Here is a 13,318-nt window from a genome sequence, read left to right as displayed (position 1 = left end):
ATGACTGCCGGCCGCTGTTCATGGTCCTTTTGGTGTGAGCGCACAGTAAGAGAGGGCTGTGTGTGTGTGTGTGTGTGTGTGTGTGTGTGTGTGTGTGTGTGTTGTGTTTGCGTGCGTGCGTGCGTGCGTGTGTGAATGCAGGTGCCCCAGGTCGAGACGGGCCACCAGGATTCCCGGGGAGACCAGGATTGAAGGGAGACCCTGGAGACTCAGGTAAGCCCGTCTCCTTCTCTCAGTTGGCGCATCAAAATACTTCAAACAAGCATCAGAACGATGCATCGGTTTGCCAATATATCAGGCCGATATAGAGTGCTGCAGGGATGACATGTTTTTGTAGGCCAGCTCAGCTAGTCATGCTAGTTCCAGTTCCCAAGTCTAAAAGTCAACGGGGGGGACTTCCGGTTTGGTGAGCATGTGAGTGAGAGGTAGCGTCTCGGGTTCTCCTGCCCACTTATTCTGAAAACCTACTATTACGTGCCTTTTGTAACGTTTGAATATGCTTTAAGAACGGCTATCGCTAAATCGCTTTCCAAACGATATGTCGCAAAAGAAAGCTCCACCCGCAGAAAGTGCTGCGCCTCAGAACAATGAAGACGGCGACTCTAGCGTCCTCAGCATGCTTGCAGACTTAAGGATCGATATAATGACTAGCTTCGCAGCAATGGAGGTGAAGCTATAATATACAGTCTTCGGTGACAGAGCATGGACAACGTATCGACTCTCGAATCCAATGTCGACCTCCAAGACCAGCGTATCACTAAGCTGGAACAAAGGTGTGACGCCCTGGCTGAGAGCAACGCGAGGCTGATGGCGAAAATGGCGGACCTGGAGGGACGTAGCCGTCGCAACAACATTAGAATCGTCGGCCTCCCCGAATCCATTGAGGGACCTCGACCCACTGAATTCTTTATGGAGCTCCTAGTGGAACTGCTGGGGGACCAGAACCTCACCTCCCCTCCGGAGCTGGATCGCGCACACCGAGCGCTCATTGCCAGGCCGCCAAACGGAGCGAGACCGCGGCCTGTAATAATCAGAATACATCGATATCAAATCAAGGACCGGATCATCAGAGAGGCCCGAAAGCAAGGCGGTAAATTACAATATCGAGGGTCAGCTGTGCAAATCTTTGAAGATTACACCCCTGAAGTGCTCGAACAGCGCGCAAAGTATCAAGATATCATGGCAAAGCTGTATGGTCTAGGTCTCAAGCCGTCTTTGCTATACCCAGCGCGGCTACAGATCACACTCCAAAATGGGACCAAGAAACGGTCACTGATGTTGATCCAAAATGAATTGAAATGTTAATCCAAAATGCACATAATTGGTCTTTTTGGAAGGAAAAGAGGTAGCCGGCACTACTTTCCAAACATGGCCGCCGACCTCTTTTCCTTCTAAAAAGACAGATTATGTGCATTTTGGATTAACATTTGATCGTGTGGTGAGTACCTGAAGCACTATCAGACAATTTGTCAATTGCAGTTCATCTAATGTAGTCTACATGATTTCCTGTAAGTGTAATCTCCAGTATGTAGGCAAAACTTCCAGACCAGTTCGCACATGTATTATAGAACATATGAGTGCTATCGGACGTAAGGACATTAAGTCTCCCATTGCCAGACATTTCATGGAAGCCGGTCACTCCAGAGCAGATCTGTCTTTCATAATAATTGAACAAGTTAAGAAATCTAGAAGAGGTGGTGATCTAGAAAATAAACTCCTTCAAACTGAATCTAGATGGATATATTATTTGCAGTCTGTTAACCCAGGGGGCATGAATGAAGATCTCTCCCTCCAATGCTACCTATAGGACCTTTGTATACTTATTTATGATGAAATGTTTTTGTATTAGGAATATGAACTTATCAATGTAAAACTTCCTGTTGAAATGTGTTTTGTGTATTAAGAAGGTGAACATATATATATGTATAATCTATTTCATGATTTGTATAGCCTGGGTCAAAAACTGCATAGCTTTAGGCCATGTCCACACGGAGACGGAAGCTATCTTTTTTTTTTTCGTTTCAGAAAAGTTTTCCATAAACATGGAAACGTTTCAAGAAATGTGTGTATCCACATGAAACCACTGAAACCGCTGTAGAATAACAGAGAAAGACAATCTCGTCAATAATGGCATACAACCTCTAGGGGCGCACAGTCTATAATGTGTATCTCACTGTAGCAGCAGCTTAAACCCTTGGCTTTGCGGGGAGGTTTGCCATGTCGATGAATAAAATGATGAAACCTACAGTATAGACCAAATCACCGTGACGTCACCATGTAAACAAATTTACTTCCGGGTACCACTTGGGGAAGGCGGCAGGTTTAAATGTGCGTGTTGTCAAATAAATGCTGTCAAACCCTCTCGTTGTTTTCGGCCGACTACTTTCAATTTAAATGGTTAAACGGTTGGTAAACATGCTTGTCCGACGTATCTAGCCTTTCTTCTGTGTTTGTTTTATGTAGTGTTAGCTAGCTAATAATGTTTGTTTGTCTGTCAAACTCGCTGTTTTTTTGCAGACTCGTAACCTCGCGTCACCAGGCTCTTCTCGGTGAGAGCAGACTCGTTAACGTTACAGACAGAGCTATCGACGCCACGTTAATTTAATTTAGCGTCAAGTCTACTCTGGTCTGGTCCAACAGGTAAATAAGCTGCACTAACGTTAGTGAAAGTGTTGTTATGAATGATATTAAACAACAACACAACATGGACGAACCATTTTTGTCTTCTTTGTCTGTTTTTGTCTTCAACAGGTCAGTTTGTGCCGTTCACCGCCATTATAATGTGTGGACCCAGGGGTACCCGGAAGTAAATGTAAACATCCCGCTGATTTGGTCTATACAGGCAAATGCAGAGCTGTTCAGCAGGGCTGATGGTCTCCCTGTAGCCTACAATATAGAACGTTAACTATCGGTGACATTCCTGATATCATCCACTTCCATGATCTTTAGACATGTTGCAAACACATCCCAGCATATTGGCCGCTCCTGCACATCACAGCACAGGCTAAATGATGCAACATAAATATACATTATATAAACTCATGGCATAAATGTGTTTTTATTGGAAAAAGTCGCGTCAAGTAAGCTAAAGTCTTGTTGGAGTGGACACGAGCGGATATCACAGACATCACAGTGCAACCGCGTGTTCCTCAAACCTCTCACTTCCCTATTCACGTTGTATTTACGAGGGCTATATATAGGGCAAGAGAGTATGTTGGTTTCACTCAGGGTTTACATTTCATTTCATTTCATTTTGTCCAATATTAAAATATTCCAGAATTGCATGTTGTATTAAAAATAAATATAATTTCTATCTAACACGTTAAGCCTGATTTTGTTTGTGTTATTGTAAAAATGTAGCCGCCGCTAAGCCTTCTGGGAAATATCCGATGAAGGGAGGGGAGGGGTGGATGGGTAGAGTCAGCTGTGGAGCCCTGAGGATGTTGTAGGCTACACGCTGTTCTCCGTGTCCACTTGTTGCTGACGGTGGTAATAGAGGAGCATTATATTTTGCTGCAAGATCCCCACTGCTGTAGCACGAACGTTACTGCCATGATTGTTATTGTTGCTGGTGGAGAGAGGTGGGGCTATGGCATCATCGTTTCAGGAAAGATGCGTATGGGTTGTAAACACGGAAATGCAAGGGTGTCGTCTTCAGATTTAATCACTCTGGGACCCGTTTTGAAAAATTAGCATTTCCGTGTCAAGATCGAGGAACACAGCTCCCACACAACCATCCCTGTCCAAGGAGCCTTTTATTTTCTCCAAGAGCAGGACCAAAGCAGAGTCAGTTGAGTGATGTGGACGAAAACCAAACTGCATGGGGTGCAAGGGGGTCTGGCTCGTCTCAAGAAATTCTATAAGTTGTTTAGCAACCCATTTTTCAATGATTTTAGAGATTATTGGTAAAATACTAATGGGTCTAAAGTTGTTCATGTCAGATTTATCACCAGCTTTGTAGATTGGGGTAACTGAGGCCAGTTTCCATGCCTTTGGGACGGTTGAGTGCTTGATGGATAAATTAACTAAGTGCATAATAGGTGGCGCTAATGTCTCTTTATTTAACTTCAAGAAGCTGGAAGCGCATAAGAGGCTTTAAGACGGATGGAGAGGCATACATGTAAATCACATCACCATAATCAAAAACTGACATTATCAAAGATTGGACAACAGTTTTTCTGGCCAATAGTGAAAAACAAGACTTGTTTCTATACAAAAAGCCGATTTTTCTCCTCAAATTCTTTGTGAGATGTTCTACATGTACATGAAAAGAAAGTTTGGTGTCCAACCAAATACCAAGATACTTATAAGAATGAACTGATTGAATTTGGTCGCCTTGAAGCGTACGGATACACAAATTATCGTTTCTGTTTAAAGATCTTGAGAACAACATCCACTTTGTCTTAGTGGAGTTCAAAACTAATTTAAGATCGAACAGGGACCGTTGCAACGAATCGAAAGCGGCCTACAAAGATAAGACGGCCTGTGCCGGGGTGGGTCCAAAACAATATAAGATTGTGTCGTCCGCGTAATAATGGACATTGCAGAGATCAGAAGGAAGAAAAATTTTATTTATATAAAGAGTGAACAGGATTATCAACTGAAGGCCAAACAAGCTTCAAATCAAATTACTCAAATACTTGATGAATCAGGCTCTGTTGTTTCCGACCCCATTATGATTAATAACGCCTTTAAAACCTACTACTCTCAATTATACACGTCTGCACCTCCAAACGATGACACTCTTCTGACTTCTGTTTTGATCAGTTATCCTTGCCCAAGATCTCGAGCAGCGATCAACAGGTGCTCGACGCTCCGGTTAAACTGTGCGAAATAAAAGAAGCTATACAATCTATGCAGAGCGGTAAATCTCCGGGTCCGGACGGTTTCCCGGTTGAATTTTTCAAAAAATCTCAACTCAATTAGCTCCATTACTCTTAGATATGTTCAATGAATCGCTTCGGCAGGGTTCCCTACCGCTTACCCTCTCTCAGGCCTCTATCTCTTTGATCTTTAAGAAAGGTAAAGACCCGCTGAGCTGTGCTTCATATCGCCCCATTTCACTTCTACCGGTAGATGTCAAGATACTTGCAAAAATCATCGCTCTGCGATTGGAGTCAGTTATGTCATCAATTATATCAGAAGACCAGACTGGATTTATAAAAGGGAGGCACTCCTTTACAAACATTCGGAGGCTTCTCAGTATCATCCACACTTCGTCATCTCTGATGAACTGAACGCTCAGAATTTTTCTCGCTTGCCCGGGGGACACGCCACGGGTGTCCGCTCTCACTGCTACTGTTCGCCATCGCCATTGCACCCCTATCGATTGCGCTGAAGACCAAAGAAGGTTTGAAAGGGATCCAGAGGTGGGGCACGGAGCACAGGGTCTCGCTGTATGCTGACGACCTCCTTTTATATGTATGTGATCCCTTAGCTCAGGGGTGGGCAATTATTTTTCATGGGGGGCCACATGAAAGATTGTGCCGGGAGCAGAACAAATATTGTCATGCCGTAACCCATGGATGGGTAACTTTGATGATAGAGAGGGCCACAAAAAACGTCCTCGCTACCAGGTTTTGCTGAGGGCCGAACGGCGCCAGCGCGAAAAATTTGGTGCATTTGAAGCCAGGTTTAGAGCAGGGGCGTTTCTACGGGTGGGCCTGGGTAGGCACAGGCCCACCCACTTCTTGCCCTGGCCCACCCACACAAAAAAAAAAAAAAAAAAAAATGTTTTCTAGAGGCAAACTTGCTGCTGCCTTGCTAGCTAATGGTTTTGTAGCTTAAAAACGTAGGGCACATCATCTCCAAAGTCTAATGCATGACAACTTCATGACATCTTGGATTTTTGCACGCTTCGTGCACAAAATTTCGTCATGCAATTTCCCCACCAATTTTATCCAGGCCCACCCAATTTTATCCAGGCCCACCCATAATTGAATTTCTGCCTACACCCCTGGTTTAGAGGAATAACTCATTTTAAATTAACAGTTGTGATGTCATTATTCAGTCTTATGCAAAAAAGGAGTGGCTGTGCGCACATCCAAACCGTAGTAGGCCCAGGTGCTGGACAAAAGTGTGATATATGAATGAAAAGATGGAATGTCCGCACACTGGTTGATGTTCCCAGGTTTATTTCAACCCTTTCAATAAAACAACGTTTCGACCGTATAGGTCTTCATCAGGCAAGAAATGGATGACAAATGAAGCTGGGGTGTATATATAGGCTGTGCCAGTGTCACATGTGATTAGGCTGTAGCCAACTGCCAGCTCATTGGCTCTGGAAATAAAGGGAGGAGTATGATAATAATAATCAATTGTGCACAAATAGACGAAAATGGTGCAAAACATAATGATAAACAACAGCAAAATAATGACAAGAAAAAGAAATCAAAATTACAGAAAAGGTTTTAAATCAAATTCCTCGTTGAGGCCGCTAGGAGCCATTGTGCGTAACGAGAAAATCCACCAACATTCTCGCTGCAACAGTAGCCTATCTAAATCCCCTCCTCTGTGAGGTTTTGACACCTTTTCGATACCCACATATCTGAGCGAGCTCACACTCAGAAGCTCAAATCAGAAGACAACTCAGTGACTCAACCTTCTATGAAAAATTACCTTCAGACCCCTCCCTCAGGTTGAAATCCAATGTGCATTCTAGGCTCACCTCCCACTTTAACAACTCTGAGTTTGATAAAGGGGTTTTTGATTTTCTTAAGACTGAACACCCTACCACTGCAGTCCTATATACTCTACCCAAAGTACACAAGGGTTTAGATATTCCCCTCAAAGGTAGGCCTATCGTGAGTGGCATAGGCAGCCTTACAGAAAACATCTCAGCCTATGTGGATCATTTCATTAAGACAGAGGTTTTTTCCCTCCCCTCCTACATTAAGGACTCAATAGACTTCATCAAATCATTGAAAGCTTTTAATCATGTCACTGATAATTTAATATTGGCCACTTTTGATGCAACAAGCCTCTACACGAATATTCCTCATGAGGGCGGGCTAGGGGCATTACACCACTTTTTAAGTCAGCGCCCCCCCCACTTCTAAGCCCAGTACTGAATGTGTAGTGGACTTAGCCAATATAGTCCTGACCAATAACTATTTCCGTTTCCAGAAAGACTTTTATCTGCAAACAAAGGGCACCGCTATGGGCACCAAGATGGCGCCGAACTATGCATGTCTCTATATGGGTCTTTTTGAGAACAACTATGTGATGAACACAGTGAACCCCTTCTTTTCCAACATCCTCCTGTACAAAAGATATATCGATGACATTTTTATGGTTATGGACTGTACAACTTCCGAGTTACATGAGTTCCACCAATATCTTAATTCATGCAATGACCATCTGAATTTCACCCTGGAACACAACATGGAGACCATCAGTTTTCTGGATGTGCAGGTGTCCAAACAGGGTAACACTTTCCAGACGGATCTCTACCGCAAGCCTACGGACAGGAACACTTTATTAAGAGGAGACAGCTTTCATCCACAGCCTCTCATTAGAAGCCTGCCCATCAGCCAGTTCCACCGGGTCAGGAGAATCTGCAGCGACGACCTGTCCTACGCTGCGCAGGCTACAGACCTCTCCAACAGGTTCCTGGACAGAGGATACAAAAGGGAATGGGTGGATGCAGCAAAGGCTCGTTTTGACAGGGTCACACAGGCTGAATGCCTCCAGACCAGCAAAAGAGCCCCCCCCAATAACTCACCCCTGTGTTGCACCAAATACTCACCACTCGGGGCACAATTCAGATTGGTCATTCAAAAACACTGGCATATTATTCAGTCAGACCCCAAATTGAAAACAGCCTTCCCAGAAACGCCCAAACTGGTTTTCAAACGCCCCCCCATCCTACGTGACAGCCTGGTTAAATCCGATGTGCGCCCCCCCCGTCCCACCTTCCCTGCAGCGCCCGATCGCAACTACAGGTGTGGCAGCTGCGCTCAGTGCAGTTTTACGCACAAGTGCAAAACATTTATCCACCCACACACTGGGCGCAGCATCCCCATACGAGGTGCCATTACCTGCAGCACCACACGTGGTATACCTGATTCACTGCCCGTGTGGCCTCAACTACGTTGGGAAAACCAGTCGCGCTTTACGCACAAGAATATCAGAGCACCGCAGCAATATCCGTACCGGAGACGAGCGCAACCCCGTAGCTGCACATTTTAAAGCAGCAGGCCACAGTGTGAGCTCGCTCAGATATGTGGGTATCGAAAAGGTGTCAAAACCTCACAGGGGAGGGGATTTAGATAGGCTACTGTTGCAGCGAGAATGTTGGTGGATTTTCTCGTTACGCACAATGGCTCCTAGCGGCCTCAACGAGGAATTTGATTTAAAACCTTTTCTGTAATTTTGATTTCTTTTTCTTGTCATTATTTTGCTATTGTTTATCATTATGTTTTGCACCATTTTTCGTCTATTTGTGCACAATTGATTATTATTATCATACTCCTCCCTTTATTTCCAGAGCCAATGAGCTGGCAGTTGGCTACAGCCTAATCACATGTGACACTGGCACAGCCTATATATACACCCCAGCTTCATTTGTCATCCATTTCTTGCCTGATGAAGACCTATACGGTCGAAACGTTGTTTTATTGAAAGGGTTGAAATAAACCTGGGAACATCAACCAGTGTGCGGACATTCCATCTTTTCATTCATTATTCAGTCTTAACTAGGGATGGGTACCGAACTCGGTACTTTTACAGGCACCGACCGAATTACGTCGGTACTGCCCCGTACCAGTTCACATAAAAACGAACGGTACCAAATTTCGGTACTTGAACGCATCTGAGTAATAGAAAGAGAGTGGTGAAAATAGAAATTCCGACGGAACCTTAAGGCAACACGCAAGAGCGCGTTACGTCACTACGTCACTCTGGTTCTGAAAGCAAAACAGGACCAGCCGAAAGCTGTGGCTACACTTTTTACCAAGATAGACTCAGACAACACTGGTTGCAACATGTGTGATGTGAATTGCAAAGCTGGCCAGGGAAACACCTCAAACTTGAGGAAGCATGGTCAAACACAAGATATATTTAGCTAAATGCTGAAGACTGTAACGTCTTAGATAGGCTGAGGGTGAATGAAGCAGATAGCCTACCGCACCGTTGCTAACGTTAGCAGCACCTCCTCAGCTGTAACGTTGAGAGAGGCATCGACTTCTACAACATCAAGTAACGTTATTTAATTAGCTAGCGTTAGCTGTATTAGTTGTTTCACTGCCGTTGTGGTTGTTAGATAACGGGGCTTTTCACTGTCTTCACAACGACTGCAAACGTTACTACGTTAAACGTTAAACGCTAACGTTACTCTTGCTGCAGTAATTGTCAAGGGTTCAACAGAATGTATTTCCTCAGCCTGTATAGTAGCTATCAACATGAAATAAAAAGCATTTGAGAGCTTAAACCCGTGGGTTTTTATTTGGAAGGGTTACATTTGCCATAATCTTTATTAACATTTCTTAAAATGCATTAGAATATTTTTATTTTTAATTTTTGGGGTTAAAGATAAAAAATTTTTTTAATGAACATTAGGGCAAATATAATACGAAAAGCCAAAGGGTTAAGCTCTCAAATGCTTTTTATTTTATGTTTCTATGTGCTACAGAGCCTGAGATATGAAGGATTTAGTGAATACTGACCGCTCTCTCTGAGAAGTTTGGATTTTTTTTATTTTTTACAACTGTAATTTTTTTTGTTATTAGAGCGTGTAAAGTACCGAAAATGGTACCGTTTTGGGTACCGTACCGAATTCCAGGTACCGGTATCGTACCGGTATCGGTTCAAATGTGAACGGTACCCATCCCTAGTCTTAACCACCAATATTTTAACCTTTTCTCACTCACTCCTATGTCACCACCTGCTCTCAGGGCTTGAAATTAACTTTTTTGACCACCTGCCAATATGGCTGCCAGGCTGCTAGATTTTAAAGTTACCAGCCAATTAGAATTTCCACTAGCTGAAATGTTTTTCTTGAAATAAATCAGAATATGAGTGTGTTAATTTAAGCATAAGTATCAGTAAGTGTCCCGGGATGATCAAAGCCTGTGTTGAGGGTCACATGAACAAAAATGCAGTCTTTGTTCATGTGCTAACTCATAGCTAACTTGTTCATAGCTAACTCCGGCATATTTACATGTTTTCGTATATAGAGTTTTCTGTATTACTGAACATGTTCATTAATGTGCTTTGTCCCGTCACAATAAACCAATAAAGTACAAAAGTTGAAGCTAAATAAATCCAAAACCAATGAGTTATTTGAGTTATTTAAATTTCTACTTCAATGTAGCTGTAGAAAAGGGTCCATAACGCTGTTCTTGGGGCAACTGACACCCACGAACCGAGGCTCCAACGACGTAATGACGATGACACCGCCGTGACATCATCAAGGATGACGTCCGAGTTCACCTGTGAGGTCATCGGCGATGTCAGACGGTCTAGGCTGACTGTGATGGCAGACGGGACTTTACAGGGTCACCGATGATGTCATACAGCTCTAGACCGCTCAGCCAGGTCACTACTAGTGATGTCATAAATCACTGACGATGTCACCGACAGAAATCACTGATGATGTCATACACCAAATGTGGGGGTATATATACAAGGTGTTCTACGACGCTGTACTTCTACTTCAAATGTCTTACCTTCCTTCAACCGCGTCCGAGGACCGACACCGCTGTGATTCTAACCGATCACAGCCCGTGAGCCCTCAACCACGATCCAGCACACTTCACACTTCGCCCGAGGCAAGCACACAAGCTTCCTCACAACATGGTCCTTCGAGCCAGATTAGAGGACTTGCGACGCTCAGAGATGGAACAGGAGTCAGGTGAGCCCGCTCTGGCCACGGCACCCCACCGACCAGAGGAGCAATTCCTCCCCCAGCAGATCACATCTGGATACAGCAGTATCGAGTAGTGGTGTAGTAGTCAGGGGCCAGACCCCCTACACCCCCACCAGACGATCCGACCGGGGCAGGAGCTCACCCGCAGCCACCAGGAAGAACGACTGAGGGCTGATCTAGCTCGAGAAAAGGCTGAGTTCGACGCTACGATCGTGCGCCAAAGGGAGGCCAGCCGGAACGTCATCAAATACCTTGAGGAATCCCAGCACACCGGTAGGTCCCATCAAGCTTACCACCGGTCAAGTCCGGACAGCGACGCCTATGAATCCTGCAGCCCCAACCGGGAGACACTGGAACGGACCAGGCCAGCCCGGTATCAAGAAGTCCGGCCCCTTTCCCGGGCAGAGCCCCGGCCAAGGAGCCACAGCCATAGTCACGGGAGTCATCACTATCAGGGCGCAAGCCATCAGGACGGAATATCTTCGGCCCAGGCCCTCGCCTATGACCAGGAGACCCCAGGCGGGCATGGGTCAGCCCGGTACCAAGGGGTCCGGCCCTCTCCGCGAGCAGAGCCTCGGTTGAGGAGCCCCAGTCAATCTCACCATTATAGCGCTAGCAGTCACCGCAGTTACCATAACGCATCGCAACACTCTAGCGCCAGCTCACGGGCAACCGTACGTTCACACGCCTCCGCCCACTCTTCCTCCTCAGCCCAAGCGGCAGCCTACGAGGAGGAGATGGCACGATTGGCCACCGAGAGCCTTCGCTGCCAACACGTGGAGGAGGAGGAAGCTGATGAGGAGTACGACCGGCTGAACGAGCAAACCAGAGCGGCGAAACGGGCCCAAAAACGGGTCCAAGAAGAGCAAGAACGGGTCCAAGCAGAGGCTCAGCGGGCCCAAGAACAGGCCCAAGAGGAGGCCCTCCAAGCTAGAGGGCGGATCACTAACCGCCTGGAGAGAAGCCGACGCCTGCGGCAAGCTGAGCTGGCGCACAAAGCCGCCACGTTTCGGGCCCAACAGTTCGCCGGGGACCCGGCAGTCCCACCTGTGCCTCTTGCCCGCCAAGATCAGGGTCAGGCGTGCGTACCGGCTCCAGGGTTGGCACCCCGGACGGTGCTACCCACTCGGCCCGTGCCCGCACCTCAACCCACTGTCCCACTCGTGCCCCGCACCCTCCAAGAGCAGGGCCCGGTCAGCAAGGCAGCTCCAGAATGCACGGCCCGAACTATGGAACCCCCTGGTCCAGAGCCAATGGCACCAACACTCCCACCCAGCACACGTCCGGCGACAGAGGTCGCCGACCCTGAGTACCAAGTGGAGTGCACCTGGCATTGCTCCGCCGAGCCCGCCACCGCGATGCCCTACCGCCAGGTGGGTATGGCGAAGGCTGAGACCAACAGCCCGGGCGCGGCCAGGCAGCCGGCATCAACCACCCCAGGATAGCCAGAGCCGAGCGCTGGGACCCCCCCAGAGGGAGGGACCAATACTCCCGACTGCCTATTCCTCAAATCCCCGACTTCAGTCGCCCTGACCCGCAGCAATTTGCGACCCTGAAGTACGCGCTGGAGAGTGTCATAGGAGGGGACTCCCCCGAGCGCTATAAATTCCAGATACTAATGGAGCATCTGAAGTTCGACCAGGCCTTGCTCGTGGCGCAGGCCTGCGCCGGCTCCCCCCAGCCCTTCACCAGCACCATGGCGGCCCTGAACGAAGAATACGGGCAGCCGTACCAGCTGGCTGTACGACGGCTCCAGGAGATCGAGAAGGGGCCCAATATCAACGGTAAGGTCCCCGAGGCACTCAAGGACTTCTCCCTGACTATAAGCGCGTTGGTGACCCAGCTAGAGCTGGCGGGTGAGGAAGGGTATGGAGAGCTAGGCTGCAGATCCACTGTCCAGCGCCTGGCGGACAAGCTCCCCCCCGAGCTATGCCCCAGCTTCCGCCGCTTTGCTGACGCGCGCAAAGTATCGAACCCCAAACTGCCCGACCTGCAAGACTGGTTGGTAGCTGAGGTTCGGGCCCAGAGAGACCTAACCGCCCGGAGAGAGGGCGCCCGCCAGAGCAGGGACCCACAACGGGACCCCCGGCCTGCTCACCATACTTCGGTCCTAATGACCAGCGAACGCCGTGAAGCCGTAAGGAAACCCACCAGCGAAACGGCCGCCTACCTAGCCAAGAGGTACTGCCCGTACTGTAATGACCGCGAGCACTCACTCAACAGCTGCGACCGCTTCAAGTCGATCGGCGTCAACCAGAAGCGAGCATGGATGCAGGCCAAGGCAAGGTGTTGGCGCTGCGGACGGGATCACCGCGCGCCGGAGTGCGACCTGGCATTGCGATGTGGTACCTGCAAGGGTCGACACCTCCTGGCCCTGCACGAGCTCATAGTGCCCACCCCAACCAAGGACGCAAGGGATCCCAAGAAGTCCGAGCGGAGGAAGCCAAGGAC

The sequence above is a fragment of the Poromitra crassiceps genome (genome assembly GCF_964638095.1).
Source record: "Poromitra crassiceps genome assembly, chromosome: 6".
Lineage (NCBI taxonomy): Eukaryota > Metazoa > Chordata > Actinopteri > Beryciformes > Melamphaidae > Poromitra > Poromitra crassiceps.
This window is presented reverse-complemented; position numbering follows the sequence as displayed.